The 5,932-nt window shown below is 39.2% G+C and overlaps 1 long non-coding RNA gene across 1 annotated transcript; it reads left to right on the forward strand.

The window, feature by feature from the left end:
- The first annotated feature begins 470 nt into the window (after positions 1-470).
- LOC306769180 lies at positions 471-2,711 on the forward strand. The gene is made up of 3 exons (XR_013771675.1): positions 471-599; positions 2,507-2,565; positions 2,655-2,711. It is a non-coding gene; the product is annotated as an uncharacterized lncRNA (long non-coding RNA).
- Positions 2,712-5,932: the final 3,221 nt, after the last annotated feature.

Here is a 5,932-nt window from a genome sequence, read left to right on the forward strand (position 1 = left end):
CCTGCACAGAGGGAGAGTTTCTGCCAAAGTTTGTATCTCCAACTCCAGCAAACAGGGCTCAGCTGTACACCCTTGTTGATCAGGCACTGGGAATAACTATCAGAGCAGAGGCTACTAATTCCTCGTGAGTAAAACACTTGATAATTGAAATTTTAAAGCAATAGACCAACACAGATGGATGATACAGATTTGACAAGACAGGAGCAAAAGGATTTTTTTTCAAAGCGGGGAAAACAACAACAACAAAGCTATCATTTTTCACTGAAAATATTAAAAAGCTTCCTGTTTAAACAATGCTGCCAAGAAGGAAACAAAGTTTCTAAGTTATGAGTCAGGTGCATTTTGATTGAACAATGGAGGGAAGAAAATTTGTTTTACTTGTAGGAGGGGGAATTTCCCTAAAACATGACCTATCACTTGATTTCTATTTGTCTGTTTGCTTTATTCTTTGTATTCAAAAGGATCACCGAGCTGCTGTTCAGTGGGCCATACGACGTAATCCAGAATTCAACAGGGTCGGGGGAGTTTCTCTTGACATGGACACCATCGAATCGAGAAGATGGGGAAAGCCATCCCATCTGTTTCGTCGTCCAGGCAAAGTCAGTATCTTGTTCCATGAAGGTCACACTATTGGAAAATGTGGAAAGACCTTGAATAAAACAAAAACTGCAGTACATTTCTAGGTTGATTTAATAACAAAATATCGAACATATCTGTCAGACATGAAGTTTGACAGTATGTAGTGTAGGTTTTGTTTCATTTATGGACATTAGAGTGAAAAGGAACTGCTTGATCATCTCTGATACCTCACAGAGAGGGAAGGCCATTCAACGTCAGCTGTAGCGAGCACACTCCTGATCAGTCTTGCAGCGTAACAGTTTGAGATTTTCTGATGAAACAAGTCTGCATGAGACGTCAGTTTAATCCAATACTGATAAGTCTTATTATGATGTAAATGAAAAAATATATTTCTAGGGAAAATGTAGAGGAGAACAGGGTCGGTTGTCATGTTTGGTAGATCTCAGCCCCTGCCTAAAGAGTGCTGTTGAAACAGGTTGATGCTAAAATTTCCTTGTGGTCACAGATTAGCTACAAGGTCATGCCTGTAGTTTGACATCTAACATGAGGGGTGTCTTTCTATGTAAAATTGAACTTTTTCTTTAGTTTTCTGTGATCCTATTGTGGTTTTTACACAATGGGTTTTATTAAAACATTTAAAAGTGTGCTACATATGCTAGCTGCTAGGTTACAGCATGTGGTAGCTCTGCTAGCTTACCTGCATCCAAAAGGAAATCACACTTTGGGAATGTTTGTCACATATTTTCTTGGGTTTGCTGTCACATTTACCATATGTCAAGTGTGGCAACCAACACCAATGTTTACAAATACATGCATGGTGTGATACATGCAGTCTGTTCTTTCATGAAGATGTGCAATGACCAAACTCCATTTGATGTACTGCAGTCAAAGCAGTAACCTGGTGGATACTTGAGATTTGATTAAAATATTAAAACAAAAGTTTTTAAATGTGAGATTGTATTTAAAAGAAATACCTTAAACTCCCCCTCCATCTCCACAATAGAGAATGGTTGTCAAAAAGGCACAAGCTGTATTTTTAAGTCAACATCTTTTGAATAAATTTGTATTGAGGACAGTGGTTCAAGGACACTTGTTCCAGCAGCTCCAAAGGTGAGACCATGGGCCTCAGCTGGAAAGGGTGGAGTGTCGTCTTCAGTTTGGGTATGAGGCACGGCCCCCGGGGTAGGAGTTCAAGTATCTCTGGGTCTTGATCATAACTGAGTGAAGGTGCGGCATCTGCATCAGTCTGTCATGTTGAAAAAGGAGCCGAGCCAAAAGGTGGAGATCTTGATTTTCAGGTCTGTCTACGTTCTTACCCTCACATACGATTAAGAGCTGTGGGCAGTGACCGAAAGAACAAGACTGAAAAACAAGCGCTGGAAATCAGTTTAATCTGGCTCTTCAGTAGAGATGGGGTTGGTCAAATGGGACACGCTCAGAGTAGTTGCTCTAACCAAGAGTTGCCAGATGAGGTGGCTTGGACATCTGGCTTGGATACCTCCTGGATGCCCCCCTTTGGGAAGAGATCCCAGAGAAGACCCAGGACACACTGGAGGTATTACATCTTTCAGCTGGCCTGGAAACACATAGGTGTCTTCCCTGATGAGCTGGCATGCCTGGAGAGGGCGCAGTCTGCTCCTTTCCTTTGAGAGCTAACGGTCCCTCAGTTCCTACCTGAAACCTTAGGCTTCCCTTACAGACTACAATAAAATCAGCTCAGGAATCAACCATTTTTGCGAATTGAAATGAAAGTAAAAGGCATGACAAACAGCCTTAATCTATGCAATACTTTGATAGCAATGTGTGCTGGTTATGTTGACATGCATGCCCTATACTTAAAGTTTTTTTCACTATTCATTTTTAATGTTTAAAGAACTGTAATAAAATATGTTGATATTAAAGCTGCTGTTTCAAATTACTTCAACAGTTTCAATGGAAATCTGTATCACTCTGAGCTTCGATGTGTCATAGTGACAGTCGGGAACAGTGAGTGGAAATCTTTCTTCTTCCTCATCTTTCCTTGGATTGTTGGTGTTTCTGAGGAATCTGGTTTTTATGGTTACATCTGTCCACAGGCTCAACTACACCCTCACCTCTGACTGCTGCTCCACCGACGACAACAACCATACAACCTACAACCATGGAAAATATACCTGGCCTGAATATAACCGGTCAACCTCCAACAACTACAGCTGCACCGACTATAACCACACAACCTACTACAGCTGCACCGACTACAACTGCGCAATCTACTACAGCTGCATTGAATACAACCGCACAACCTACTACAGCTGCACCGACTACAACTACAGCTGCACCGACTACAAACATGACAACTGCAGCTACAGCACTTACAACTGTGACTCCAGGCCCGGGTAAGTATAATGAAAGGAAACGTTTTATATTATTTTATTATTTTAAGTAGTTATCTTCGACCAATGGTGTTTGAAGAAGTGTTGTGTTTACACCATAATCATCAGAAAAAGAACCTTGCAATAAGGCCTGGATTGGCTTGCATTGTAAAGTTGATTCACTGTGTTCCAGTTTATGTTGTTGCTCTCAAATTGAGGATCTCCACTACTCTGTCACTGGAGAACAACACCGACACCATCCTCACACAGGTCAGTATCGGTCCTGTACGACCAAACAGAACTAACACAAACAATCAGCACCTGTTTGGATTTTAACTAAATGTGATGCTTACTCAACTCTCTGAGGATTCTGTATCAAAAATCTGTTAGTTTTCTCTCTTTTTCTCTGTTGATGTTTTTAGATATTCGTTAATACATATTTACCATTTACATTTAATGCTTTCTTTGTCCAGTTTAAAGAGGAACTGGTGAGACGAGGTCTCCCACCAAACATAAGTCTACGCCTTGTGAGCAGTCAGAGATTGGAAATGACAGCGACACGCTGACTATGAACGTACAGCTGATCACTGCTGGGATACACCGATGTATACATGTACATAAATATATAGTTATATGGTATATGTTTATATATATATATGGTTCAATACTTCATTGTCCACAACTTGTGTGAGGGCAGCGTCAGTGTAGGCCGTCATGGTTACAGTATAATTTAACTCTCCAGATGTGATGGGCTGGACCACGGAGCTGCAGACAACACACAAATATATATATATATATATATATATATATATATATATATATATATATATATATATATACTGTATTTAGATAATATGCATCTGTATGCCTGTTGACCTGTCCCATCTGTTCATTCCCAGACTTGTTAAAAAATAAACTCCTGGTAAGGTCTCTGGTTTAAACACACAGCAGCTCTCACTGATGGAGGCAATTTTCAGGTGTTTGGTTTGAGTAATATTCATAGTGTGTGGTTTTGCCTGAGCTGTAGGAGGATATGTGGCACACTGACTCAGAAGACCGTAGCTATTAGACACAACCTCATAATATAAACAGCCTATCTGTTACGGCTTTCATTATAAGATCCTACTGAGCTCTCTGACATCTAAACCATGACTGTTTCAGTCTTTGTGTGTGTATCCATTATGCCGAATAATAAAAATGAAAGCAAAAACTAATGTTTTACTGTTGGAATTTCTCTGAAAAAATGTGTAGAACTCAAGTGCAGCCACACAATTATGATTATCCTCTAATTAAAAACACTTTAAATGATCCTATTTTTCCAAATGAAAGGAAGGTCAAGTCCAGACTTTGAAGCATCAGATGAAAAAAAAAAAAACAAAAACAACAAAAAATAGAATGTAAAGAGGAAAAACTCTAAGTTTTACCCCAATCCTGTATTTTATCATCTTAATTAGTTCTTTTTTTTTTTTTTTTTAAGATGCAGAACAAACAGCTCAAACTAAATAAAATAAGGACAAACAATACAAAGTGTTCTGCTAAAAGAAAAGATGGAAAATGTATTAAGACATCTGCATGGCCTCAGATAATCTTAAAAAAAAAACTCACCTCCACCATTGGGAGGGTTTATCTTCATTCAGATGACACACTGTATTAGTGACCAATAAATCTTTATCACCGTCCACCTGAAGCAGCTAAAAGTTGTCTTTCCGATGAATCTTCTTAATTCCTTATTGAACTAAGGACATCCTAATTTGTTGATATTCTATTTATTGTACTTTGAGAGTAAGACACAAGTACAGCGACTGACTTTAACACTGATTAGAGGCTTTTAAATGCCTGATAATGTTGATACCCTGTGAATTTCTGTTTTATTTAATTAAATGTCCCAATATGTTGTTGGTACACAGGCTTTCTTTCCTTTCTCTGAAACTGAACCAGTATTTTTTTCGAAAATGGAGTCTGAACCAGCTCAAACAAATGTATCAAACATAAAGGAAATTTGAACTGTGAGCCAACTCTGAAAGGAGACAAACTCTGGTTACTTTTGACCGACATTCTTTATTTTTTATCTGATGCTGAACAAACAGTTGAACAATAAATCAGAGAAAAGCATCATGTTGCAGTTTCACCTGAACTGTGAACAAACACGACTGTCTCTCTGTTAATCTAAAGATAAGGAAGGATGGACCATGTGTCATATCATTGAATAAGCCCTGCAGAGCTGCAGGTTCACTGCAGACAGCCTTAGTTACCCGCCATCAACCCTACATCCATCACTGGATGAGTTTATGAACTTAAATGGTTTGATCCTGGTACAGATGAAAATCAATAAATCCCTCTAATTCCTCCAATGTTCACCTGAAGCTGTAAACTTTCATGGTCTCATAAAAAGCTCATGTTGCGTATTAAAGTAGAGCTTCAAAACTAAAACTTATCGGATCATATTGCTTCCCTGATCATGTTTTCACCCTGAGAACCATGTTTTTAAAGAGTGATCAATAATCAAATGAACCTTTTTATCTTGAAAGCACCTCATGACTCCAGACTGTGTCTGAATCACTACATCTTAAATTAGCTGGGAATGTAGTAATGCAGGATAACAGTAGTCATACCTGATTATACTTCATGTTTAAGGAGTCCCAATAAAATATAGATTATAGAAACCTGGTGAAATTAAAATCCAATATACCCTTCATATTACCATCACCGTGTCCCCACTAAAACAGAGAAAACATGAGCCGTAGAACCGGTCGGAGACGACAGTTTGGTCCTGTCTTCACATCACTTCCGCTAAAGCAGCTGCAGATTCCAGCTGTGGGACGTAAAGCTTCACACAGCAGCTGAAACTGAGCTCATCCTTCCACACGAGCTCCTGATCAGGACCACACACACGTCGGGGATCATCACACAGGTCGACAGCCATTCAGTCATGTCACCATGGAAACCAACTGGAAGATAATCAGGTGAAAATGTGACTATTTCCTGTAAACCATGTTGTCCTC

Source organism: Telmatherina bonti (genome assembly GCF_933228915.1).
Source record: "Telmatherina bonti genome assembly, chromosome: 18".
Taxonomy (NCBI): Eukaryota; Metazoa; Chordata; class Actinopteri; order Atheriniformes; family Telmatherinidae; genus Telmatherina; species Telmatherina bonti.